Source organism: Bombus fervidus, unplaced genomic scaffold (genome assembly GCF_041682495.2).
Source record: "Bombus fervidus isolate BK054 unplaced genomic scaffold, iyBomFerv1 scaffold0096, whole genome shotgun sequence".
Taxonomy (NCBI): Eukaryota; Metazoa; Arthropoda; class Insecta; order Hymenoptera; family Apidae; genus Bombus; species Bombus fervidus.
This window is the reverse complement of record NW_027212658.1, coordinates 17501-30000: the sequence shown is the minus strand read 5'-3', so window position 1 is coordinate 30000 and position 12500 is coordinate 17501. Positions and strand designations below refer to the sequence as shown.

Here is a 12500-nt window from a genome sequence, read left to right as displayed (position 1 = left end):
TACGTCGGGATTAAGCGTTTATTTCGTCGCTGGAAAGTTATATAAAAAAAGTATGATCGCGCCCGGGACGTTGGAACTTAGTCGCATTCTCGACCGGTACGTTGGGACTTAGAAAAATTTCGGACCGAAAAGTTTTTTCGAGTTATTTCGTTAAAAAGCGTTACGAGGTATGAATATTTTTATAGAAATCGTTATGGTTCGACGAATTCTAGTCGAACGTAACGATTTCGTTTTATTTTTTTAAAAAATTGCCCCCTCCGGACCGACATGACCGGGCGGTTGGCACTTCGTCGATCCCCCGGCCGGGACGTAGGGACTTAGAAAAATTCCGGACCGAAAAGTTATTTCGAGTTATCTCGCTTAAAAGCGTTATGATGCGTATATATTTTTACATAAATAGCAATATTACGTATTTCTACGTCGGGATTAAGCGTTTATTTCGTCCCGACAACGTTAAAAAAAAATTTTTAATCGAACCGTTTTTTCGAATTTTTTCGCTTAAAAGCGTTATAAGGTGCGAATATTCTTGCATAAATCGCTTTAAAATGACGTTTTACATCGGGATTAAGCGTTTATTTCGTCCCCGAAAGGTGCCGTAAAAAATTTACGATCGCGCCCGAGACGTTGGAACTTAGTCGCATTCTCGAGCGGTACGTTGGGACTTAGAAAAATTTCGGACCGAAACGTTATTTCGAGTTATTTCGCTTAAAAGCGTTACGAGGTATGAATATTTTTATAGAAATCGTTATGGTTCGACGAATTCTAGTCGAACGTAACGATTTCGTTTTATTTTTTTAAAAAATTGCCCCCTCCGGACCGACATGACCGGGAGGTTGGCACTTCGTCGATCCCCCGGCCGGTACGTAGGGACTTAGAAAAATTTCGGACCGAAAAGTTATTTCGAGTTATCTCGCTTAAAAGCGTTACGAGGTATGAATATTTTTATATAAATGGGAATATTATGTATTTCTACGTCGGGATTAAGCGTTTATTTCGTCCCGAGAACTTTAAAAAAAATTTTTTAATCGAACCGTTTTTTCGAATTTTTTCGCTTAAAAGCGTTACAAGGTGCTAATATTTGTGCATAAATCGCTTTAAAATGACGTTTTACATCGGGATTAAGCGTTTATTTCGTCGCTGGAAAGTTATATAAAAAAAGTACGATCGCGCCCGGGACGTTGGAACTTAGTCGCATTCTCGAGCGGTACGTAGGGACTTAGAAAAATTTCGGACCGAAAAGTTTTTTCGAGTTATTTCGTTAAAAAGCGTTATGAGGTACGAATATTTTTATATAAATGGGAATGTTATTAAGTTTTACGTCGGGATTAAACGTTTATTTGGTCCCGAAAACGTTAAAAAAAAATAGTGGACCGACGCGACTCGGCCCGTCGGACTTTGTCATACTCTCCACCGGTACGTAGGGACTTAGAAAAATTTTCGACCGAAAAGTTTTTTCGAGTTATTTCGCTTAAAAGTGTTATAAGGTATGAATATTTTTATATAAATCGCTATATTATTATATTTTACGTCGGGATTAAACGTTTATTTGGTCCCGAAAACGTTAAAGAAAAATAGTGGACCGACGCGACTCGGCCCGTCGGACTTGGTCATACTCTCCACCGGTACGTAGGGACTTAGAAAAATTTTCGACCGAAAAGTTTTTTCGAGTTATTTCGCTTAAAAGTGTTATAAGGTATGAATATTTTTATATAAATCGCTATATTATTATATTTTACGTCGGGATTAAACGTTTATTTGGTCCCGAAAACGTTAAAAAAAAATAGTGGACCGACGCGACTCGGCCCGTCGGACTTGGTCATACTCTCCACCGGTACGTAGGGACTTAGAAAAATTTTCGACCGAAAAGTTTTTTCGAGTTATTTCGCTTAAAAGTGTTATAAGGTATGAATATTTTTATATAAATCGCTATATTATTATATTTTACGTCGGGATTAAACGTTTATTTGGTCCCGAAAACGTTAAAAAAAAATAGTGGACCGACGCGACTCGGCCCGTCGGACTTGGTCATACTCTCCACCGGTACGTAGGGACTTAGAAAAATTTTCGACCGAAAAGTTTTTTCGAGTTATTTCGTTAAAAAGCGTTATAAGGTACGAATATTTTTATATAAATCGCTATATTATTATATTTTACGTCGGGATTAAACGTTTATTTGGTCCCGAAAACGTTAAAGAAAAATAGTGGACCGACGCGACTCGGCCCGTCGGACTTGGTCATACTCTCCACCGGTACGTAGGGACTTAGAAAAATTTTCGACCGAAAAGTTTTTTCGAGTTATTTCGTTAAAAAGCGTTATAAGGTACGAATATTTTTATATAAATCGCTATATTATTATATTTTACGTCGGGATTAAACGTTTATTTGGTCCCGAAAACGTTAAAAAAAAATAGTGGACCGACGCGACTCGGCCCGTCGGACTTGGTCATACTCTCCACCGGTACGTAGGGACTTAGAAAAATTTTCGACCGAAAAGTTTTTTCGAGTTATTTCGTTAAAAAGCGTTATGAGGTATTAATATTTTTATATAAATCGTTGTATTATTATATTTTACGTCGGGATTAAACGTTTATTTGGTCCCGAAAACGTTAAAAAAAAATTTTTTATTCGAAAGGTTTTTTTGAATTATTTCGCTTAAAAGCGTTATAAGGTGCGAATATTCTTGCATAAATCGCTTTAAAATGACGTTTTACATCGGGATTAAGCATTTATTTCGTCGCTGAAAAGTTATATAAAAAAAGTATGATCGCGCCCGGGACGTTGGAACTTAGTCGCATTCTCGAGCGGTACGTAGGGACTTAGAAAAATTTCGGACCGAAAAGTTTTTTCGAGTTATTTCGTTAAAAAGCGTTATGAGGTATGAATATTTTTATATAAATCGCTATATTATTGTATTTTACGTCGGGATTAAACGTTTATTTCGTCCGTGGAAGGTTAAAAAAAAACGGACGGATACGACCGGGCCTTTGGAACTTTGTCTCATTCTGGACCGGTACGTTGGGACTTAGAAAAATTTCGGCCGGCGGAAAAGTCCGAAATACTTATTTCGAGTTATTTCGTTAAAAAGCGTTATAAGGTATAAATATTTTTGCGGAAACGGTTATATCTCTATTAAATACAACTGGATTAAACGTTTTTTCGAATTTTTTAAAAAATTTGTGTTCGACGAACTGACACGACTGCGATATTTGTTTAATTATTTCGTTAATTAACGTTGCAAGGTATATATTTTTTTGCATATTTCTCGTTGTTTCAACGTGTTCTAATCGATTAAGAACGTGGTTTTTGTCCGTATTCGTTAAAAGAGGTGGTTTACTGATGCGATTTTGAAAAAAAAAAAAAAAATTAAATTTTTCGATAAAAACTCGTTTAAAATATTAAAATAAGCGGTGCGTTAAAATATCTCGACGATAGGACGTTTTATAAGGGTACTTTATTGGAACAAAGTGGTCGAGCGTTTCAGAGACTAAGTCCGACGGTACGTTGGGACTTAGAAAAATTTCGGCCGGCGGAAAAGTCCGAAAAGCTTATTTCGAGTTATTTCGTTAAAAAGCGTTATAAGGTATAAATATTTTTGCAGAAACGGTTATATCTCTATTAAATACAACTGGATTAAACGTTTTTTTCGAATTTTTTAAAAAATTAGTGTCCGTCGAACTGACACGACTGCGATATTTGTTTAATTTTTTCGTTAATTAACGTTGCAAGGTATATATTTTTTTGCATATTTCTCGTTGTTTTAACGTGTTCTAATCGATTAAGAACGTGGTTTTTGTCCGTATTCGTTAAAAGAGGTGGTTTACTGATGCGATTTTGAAAAAAAAAAAAAAATTAAATTTTTCGATAAAAACTCGTTTGAAATATTAAAATAAGCGGTGCGTTAAAATATCTCGACGATAGGATGTTTTCTAAGGGTAGTTTATTCGAAAAAAGTGGTCGAGCGTTTCAGAGACTAAGTCCGACGGTACGCTCTAACGGAGGTTTTACATGGTAAGCGCCCGGCCGCTGGCCCGGCCGGCGCCGACCGTCCGGCCGGCGCTTTGGTATCTATAAGAGACACGTCGAGTCGGACGGTCCGGACGGAACAGCGTCGAGCGCGTGGCTATTCTACGGCCTCGGTTGAGAATTCAGTCACCGCTCCTCGAGTCTTAGTGAACTTTTTTACTATTTCTCGACTGTTCCTTCGTTCTCGTATCGACTCTTTCTCTACACTGCTGCGCCGCGGGTCGCTGTCCTGGACGTAATGACCAAATAACGTGGCAAGGTTCCCCTTAGTCGGGAAGCTGGATCCTGTATGCTCGCACTAACTTTAAAAAAAGTTAGGGCAGTGTGCTTGTTACTAACTGAGTATCAATTCATGCTGGTTCGGCAGAGACCGTTCCAAAACTTATGTTATAGCGTACGCAGTACGTTTTAAACATACGAAAGGCTAATGGGGAGCGTACTACCTTTTAGGAAGTGCGTTCTTTCTGATTGGAGAATATCAAAAGAACGAACGAATATGTTTCTTACGAGGACGGTACGTTCAGCATGCAGTTTACGTGCTTTTTACCGCTAAGGCATATTCGTTCAACCAACAAACCATTCTTACAGAATGATCCTATGAACAGAATGATCTTAAAATATTCCACACAAACAATCAAACGAACGAAAGAAAGTAAAGAGAGAGTGGCGAAATGAGAGAGAGTAGTGGCGTTCGACGTTACAACGGGAATTAAAAGGGTGTCGTCGAACGTTCACTAAGAACGAAAAGTCTCGTCGTACGGTGTTACGGACCCACCTACGACACTCTGAGGCTATTTTAAAAAGAGAGTCTTTTGACTCTAATATATAATATATATATAAAATACAAAGTTCCCTGGTTGATCCTGCCAGTAGTCATATGCTTGTCTCAAAGATTAAGCCATGCATGTCTCAGTACATGCCGCATTAAGGTGAAACCGCGAATGGCTCATTAAATCAGTTATGGTTTCTTAGATCATACTTAAACTTACTTGGATAACTGTGGTAATTCTAGAGCTAATACATGCAAACAGATTCGTACCAGAGATGGTACGAATGCTTTTATTAGATCAAAACCAATCGGTGGCGGATGGCTCGTCCGTTCGTCCATCGTTTGTTTTGGTGACTCTGAATAACTTTGTGCTGATCGCATGGTCATCTAGCACCGGCGACGCATCTTTCAAATGTCTGCCTTATCAACTGTCGATGGTAGGTTCTGCGCCTACCATGGTTGTAACGGGTAACGGGGAATCAGGGTTCGATTCCGGAGAGGGAGCCTGAGAAACAGCTACCACATCCAAGGAAGGCAGCAGGCGCGCAAATTACCCACTCCCGGCACGGGGAGGTAGTGACGAAAAATAACGATACGGGACTCATCCGAGGCCCCGTAATCGGAATGAGTACACTTTAAATCCTTTAACGAGGACCAATTGGAGGGCAAGTCTGGTGCCAGCAGCCGCGGTAATTCCAGCTCCAATAGCGTATATTAAAGTTGTTGCGGTTAAAAAGCTCGTAGTTGAATCTGTGTGTCACAGTGTCGGTTCACCGCTCGCGGTGTTTAACTGGCATTATGTGGTACGTCCTATCGGTGGGCTTAGCTCCTCGCGGGGCGGTCCAACTAATATCCCATCGCGGTGCTCTTCACTGAGTGTCGAGGTGGGCCGATACGTTTACTTTGAACAAATTAGAGTGCTTAAAGCAGGCTACCTTCGCCTGAATACTGTGTGCATGGAATAATGGAATAGGACCTCGGTTCTATTTTGTTGGTTTTCGGAGCCCCGAGGTAATGATTAATAGGGACAGATGGGGGCATTCGTATTGCGACGTTAGAGGTGAAATTCTTGGATCGTCGCAAGACGGACAGAAGCGAAAGCATTTGCCAAAAATGTTTTCATTAATCAAGAACGAAAGTTAGAGGTTCGAAGGCGATCAGATACCGCCCTAGTTCTAACCATAAACGATGCCAGCCAGCGATCCGCCGAAGTTCCTCCGATGACTCGGCGGGCAGCTTCCGGGAAACCAAAGCTTTTGGGTTCCGGGGGAAGTATGGTTGCAAAGCTGAAACTTAAAGGAATTGACGGAAGGGCACCACCAGGAGTGGAGCCTGCGGCTTAATTTGACTCAACACGGGAAACCTCACCAGGCCCGGACACCGGAAGGATTGACAGATTGATAGCTCTTTCTTGATTCGGTGGGTGGTGGTGCATGGCCGTTCTTAGTTGGTGGAGCGATTTGTCTGGTTAATTCCGATAACGAACGAGACTCTAGCCTGCTAAATAGACGTAAATTATGGTATCTCGAAGGCCCCCGGCTTCGGTCGGCGGGTTTTTACTACCAACGTACAAACAAATCTTCTTAGAGGAACAGGCGGCTTCTAGCCGCACGAGATTGAGCAATAACAGGTCTGTGATGCCCTTAGATGTTCTGGGCCGCACGCGCGCTACACTGAAGGAATCAGCGTGTTTTCCCTGGCCGAAAGGCCCGGGTAACCCGCTGAACCTCCTTCGTGCTAGGGATTGGGGCTTGCAATTATTCCCCATGAACGAGGAATTCCCAGTAAGCGCGAGTCATAAGCTCGCGTTGATTACGTCCCTGCCCTTTGTACACACCGCCCGTCGCTACTACCGATTGAATGATTTAGTGAGGTCTTCGGACTGGTGCGCGGCCAATGTGATAAGCATTGCCGATGTTACCGGGAAGATGACCAAACTTGATCATTTAGAGGAAGTAAAAGTCGTAACAAGGTTTCCGTAGGTGAACCTGCGGAAGGATCATTAACGAAAAATACAAAAACACAAAGAATATATTTGACTTGAACACTGTATAATAAAATATATATAATATCGTCGGTAAGGAGCCGTACTCCTCCTATATCGACACAAAGTATATACGACGTATTAACAAGCTATATACTTTGACAAAAGCCAAATTTTTTACAATAAGGAGGTGGGAGACGCTCCAGTTACGAAACTATACGAAGAGTGTGGCACTCTCTCTCGATCATCGGGATGAAGAGATATACTTTTACACGAATAATTCGAGGCGCCTGCGTGAGGTCGTACACAGAAAGACCCGCCGTCTCCGAATAATATTATAACAAACGAAAAACTTAAAAATATTCTCGAGGCGCCTGCGTGAGGTCGTAAACAGAAAGACCCGCCGTCTCCGAATAATATAACACACGGAAAACTTAAAAAGATTCTCGAGGCGCTTGCGTGAGGTCGTACACAGAAAGACCCGCCGTCTCCGAATCCTATAACACGAAACCGCTACTATTAATAATAATAATAATAATAATAATAACGATATGTGAGGGAACTTGAGCTGAACACATATCGAAAAAACTAAAAGTTACAGTGGAAACCACGTGTAATGAGAAATGCGATCGAGGCGCCTGCGTGAGGTCGTACACAGAAAGACCCGCCGTCACGATCTCGTATTTCGTATTTGCATCGTGGAAATCCAACGAACGAACAATATAATATATAAACTAAAATCTCTAAAGTGCCTCGTGTCGGAGAGATCACTGCTCACACCTCTTCTATATTTCGTAGTTGCGTTGCGTAGGCCTCACCTCCTAGCAACGGGACATAAGGAAGACTGCTCTTTGGGATCGAACGAAGCGTCTATAACGAGTCGTCGACGAGAGCGAAAGAACGCGAATAGCGAGCCGCAGAAAAATAGGATACCGAATTATATATCTTCGAAGGTTCTCTTCGAAGATCCATGGATACCTATATCTGCGCGTCTCCAGCTATCTCGCGCGTCTCTCCAAACTCTCGTCGTTCCTCGAAACGTGCTTCCTACCCAAAGGGCGTTCGTTCTTCCTATGTCGTTTCGTTGTCGTTCGTTTCAACGGCGAACGATATACGATGTTCGACAAAACGAAACCACGTTGTACGTTCGTACTCGTGGATCGGGTAACCTAGAACGAAAACGCATTGCGTGGATGTTGGCCCGAAAAGATATATACCAGTGCGAGTGATGGTAAAGAGTATAACGATTCTTAACTAGACGAAGTTGGTTCGGAGGGGACCGCCGGCCGTCTCTCTATCCTCGCGAGTCTAATGCCTCGTTCCGTCGCTAGAGTTTTTCAAACTCTGCTTCTGGCTATCGGGAAGAATAGACCGCGCGCGAGGAAGAGGAACGACGACCGTGCGCGTCCCATCGATTTTTTTTATTTTTACCTGAACCACCGAAGTCGATTCAGAGGGGACCGCCGGCCGTCTCTCTATCCTCGTTGTCGTGAGTCATATGCCTCGTTCCGTCGCTAGAGTTTTTCAAACTCTGCTTCTGGCTATCGGGAAGAAACGACCGCGCGAGGAAGACGACGACGACGACCGTGCGCGTCCCATCGAATTTTTTTTTATTTTTACCTGATCGACGGAAGTTTCGTCCGGTTCGTCTCTTTTACCATCGTCTCGTCGACCCGTTCAGAGGGGACCGCCTGTCCATATCCTCGTTGTCGTGAGTCATATGCCTCGTTCCGTCGCTAGAGTTTTTCAAACTCTGCTTCTGGCTATCGGGAAGAAACGACCGCGCGAGGCCGATGGCTGCGAGTCCCATCGAATTTTTTTTAAACGCACGCACACACATACACCTGAACGGAGATGCGTTCCTTTTCGTCGCGATTTTTCGCGCTTTAGTCGTCGTTGTCGCCATCCGTTCGGAGGGGACCGCCGGCCGTCTCTCTATCCTCGTTGTCGAGAGTCTAATGCCTCGTTCCGTCGCTAGAGTTTTTCAAACTCTGCTTCTGGCTATCGGGAAGAAAAGACCGCGCGAGGAAGAGGAAGGACGACCGTGCGCGTCCCTTTCGAATTTTTTTTTATTTTTACCTGAGCGACCAAAGTGGATTCAGAGGGGACCGCCGGCCGTCTCTCTATCTTCGTTGTCGCGAGTCTAATGCCTCGTTCCGTCGCTAGAGTTTTTCAAACTCTGCTTCTGGCTATCGGGAAGAATAGACCGCGCGCGAGGAAGAGGAAGGACGACCGTGCGCGTCCCATCGATTTTTTTTATTTTTACCTGAACCACCGAAGTCGATTCAGAGGGGACCGCCGGCCGTGTCTGTATCCTCGTTGTCGAGAGTCTAATGCCTCGTTCCGTCGCTAGAGTTTTTCAAACTCTGCTTCTGGCTATCGGGAAGAAACGACCGCGCGAGGAAGACTACGACCGTGCGCGTCCCATCGATTTTTTTTTACCCGAACGATGGAGATGCATATCGGCTGTTTGCTTCGAATAACTGGACGAGAGGAACGAACATATATATATATCATGGGCTAGCCACCGTGCGCTTTCTTCGCGAGATCGTGTGCTGTACAGAGGATTCAGAATCGGGTGTTATATCCCCGTCGTTTCCTGACGAACGGAGCTTCGATCTCGTTGGTTGTTATATTATAATGCACTTTACGCCCGGTCGGCGGGCTGCGTGTGTCGTCGCGCAGTCCGTCCGATTTCGTTTTCGAACGTATTTTCGTGTCGTCAATCATATGGCGACTTCCGCGCGTTCGATTCCCGTTGGTCGGACGTTTGTCGGATATCGGCTTCTTTCGAACCGAGAATAAGAGTACAAAAACCTGAGTACACAAACAAAAATCCATGCATAAACGATTACCCTGAACGGTGGATCACTTGGCTCGTGGGTCGATGAAGAACGCAGCTAATTGCGCGTCAACGTGTGAACTGCAGGACACATGAACATCGACATTTCGAACGCACATTGCGGTCCACGGATACAATTCCTGGACCACGCCTGGCTGAGGGTTGCTCACGTAAACCTAAGACTGCTTGCGTTGCGTATCGTTGCTCTCGGTCCGTATCTCTCTGTTCTTTCTTGCCTCGTCGACAGCCCGCCGTCGTTCGTTTTATCTTTAAACGAACGTTTCTGAGTCGGAGGACGAGCGCCAAGCAAAAGAATACGAATTAAAGAGCGGTCGAGGGCTCGTACGCGACGTACGAGCGATTGTTGGACGTTCGTCGGCGTTCGTCGCTGGATCGTGTGGAGACCGGCGTACGCATGCTCTCGATACAAATATATATGAAAAATCTATCGCGTTCACGGGAGACTCGCAAAACTACCTCCGTCTCTTCTCTGTCCCTTCTTGGCTTGACAACCCGCCGTCGTTCGTGTTTTACGAACGTTTCTGAGTCGGACGAAGCGCAAGAAGAAGGATACGAATTAAAAGAGCGCGGAGAGAACCGTCGTCGTCGACGCGGTTATCGAGATACACAGAGCGAGTTTTCTTCGTGGCCGATTTTTTTTTTCTTTTTGTATCAGCCTCTGCTACGTTTTGTTAGTCTTCGATAAGCACGAATGACCGCGCCCCCGACGTCGTCTTAAATGAATTTTTGGCGAGACTGAGAGAAAGCAAAAATATTTTTGAACAAAGTCAGTCGAGAGAGGAGAGAAAAGAGAACCAAGATATTAAAACCTAAACCTAAACTTGGTGGCGTAACGAAAAACTGTGTGCCTTAAAGAAACACAACCGTCTTTTCATCAAGATGTTTTTACTCGTACAGCCCCAGGGATCGAATACCCACTCCGTCTGTTCGTGCGGCAGAGATGTATTCTGCAGGCGCGAGACGACTGACGAGAAGACAACGAGGACCGTCGCATCGATGGGTCGTCGTTGCGTTTTTCATCCTCTGTGCTTTTTTCTGTTCTTCGCGAACCCAGAGAAAGCCGTAGATCCGGGAACGGACACACGAGATTTCTTCGAACGCTGATGACTTAGGGAGATGATCCCCAGCGTTGCGCGGAGATCGGAGAGTACGCGTACATGTATCGGGACGAATTTTTCCCCGTCGGTCGCGTATCTCTCTGCCCGCGCGCCTGGCCCAAAGCCACGTTCGTCGGAAATCAACGAAAAGTGTGTTACGATCTAGCGTGCGTCTACGATCGGCTATATTTAAGGGTGACGAAGAAGAGAAAAGCTCACGGTGTTGCGCAACGTTTCTGTACTCGATTTTAAGATGTGCATGTGAGTCCGTTACAAAGTTGTTCGGATCGTCGAAAATAGTCGTTTTCGTCGTCGTGCGAAAGAGAATAATCTCTGACATTGGCACGGAGAGATCGCGCAGAGGAAGAGAACGATCCTCTTTGGCGAGGCTCGAGAAAGACTAACGAAACTTGATTAGAGACGAGGTATACACGCGCCGTACGTACGACGTACGCGCGTGTGATTTTTTTTTGCTTTAAGGCGATTCGGCGCTCCGAGTATTAGAGAAAAAGAGATCGTTGGTCATCCCATGTCTCTTCGTCGTCTATCGCTGGACCGCGCATCCTAACGTATCGCCGGTCGTCCAGTCCCCGAGTAATAAATTCACCCCGTTGTGTACGTCTCGCGCTCGCTTTTCCACTTGCGTGAGTTCCCGTGCGTTTTCGTCGTTGGTACAGAGCAAAGAAACCGATATGTTATATACATGTCGCGTGTTCGATCTCTGTGCCAGCAATAACAGGCGAAAACAAGGAACCGCTGGAATCGTCGAGAAGAGAGAAACGGCTACGGGAGATATATTATACATAACACGTGTATATATATATATATATATTATACAAAGAGGACGGGCGTTAAAAACCGGAGATCGTTACGGGTGTCTTGCGTGAGTCTTAGCTCGAACATGATACGACGAACGAAGTTTAAAAGGCACTTTGGCGAGATGCATAAAACGTTTCTCGATCGAGATAGAATATAAGGTTCTCGATTCTATTCGAATTAATTTTTTTTTTTTATTTTTTTTTCTCTTTGAGGCGATTCTCGGAGAGAGAAATAAAAATAAAGACCCTCTGTCGCATTGTTATCAAACCGTCTTGCTTTTCTCGAATCGCGCCCACATGGCACGAAATTTTTTTTTCTTTGAAAAAAAAAATTGTCACCGTGTCGTGACGTTGAAGCGACCTCAGAGTAGGCGAGATCACCCGCTGAATTTAAGCATATTACTAAGCGGAGGAAAAGAAACTAACAAGGATTTCCTTAGTAGCGGCGAGCGAACAGGAATTAGCCCAGCACTGAATCCCGCGGTTCCGCCGTTGGGAAATGTAGTGTTCGGGAGGATCCGTTTATCCCGTGACGTCGAACCGCGTCCAAGTCCATCTTGAATGGGGCCATGTACCCACAGAGGGTGCCAGGCCCGTAGTGACCGGAACGCGTTTCGGGAGGATCTCTCCTTAGAGTCGGGTTGCTTGAGAGTGCAGCCCTAAGTTGGTGGTAAACTCCATCTAAGGCTAAATACAACCACGAGACCGATAGCGAACAAGTACCGTGAGGGAAAGTTGAAAAGAACTTTGAAGAGAGAGTTCAAGAGTACGTGAAACCGTTCAGGGGTAAACCTGAGAAACCCAAAAGATCGAATGGGGAGATTCATCGTCGACGGCGTCGGTGATCGTTGGTGAGCGATGCTCCGGGTGGGCCTTCGTGGTTCCATTGGCGAGGGCACGCCACCTTCGATTCGAACGCTCCGGCGTCGTAGTCGTGCACTTCTCC

At 44.4% G+C, this 12500-nt stretch overlaps 3 non-coding genes across 3 annotated transcripts in view; all 3 read left to right on the top strand.

Annotated features, from left to right (window-relative positions):
• Window positions 1–4873: 4873 nt before the first annotated feature.
• On the top strand, window positions 4874–6797 carry LOC139997495 (small subunit ribosomal RNA). The gene has a single exon (XR_011802867.1). It is a non-coding gene; the product is annotated as a small subunit ribosomal RNA (ribosomal RNA).
• Window positions 6798–9628: 2831 nt separating this feature from the next.
• LOC139997493 (5.8S ribosomal RNA) lies at window positions 9629–9783 on the top strand. Its single transcript, XR_011802865.1, has one exon. It is a non-coding gene; the product is annotated as a 5.8S ribosomal RNA (ribosomal RNA).
• A 2128-nt stretch (window positions 9784–11911) lies between these two features.
• Window positions 11912–12500, top strand: part of LOC139997496 (large subunit ribosomal RNA) — a 4174-nt gene continuing 3585 nt past the window's right edge. The window contains exon 1 of the ribosomal RNA XR_011802868.1: window positions 11912–12500. This exon is cut by the window's right edge and continues 3585 nt beyond it. This is a non-coding gene — a ribosomal RNA (large subunit ribosomal RNA).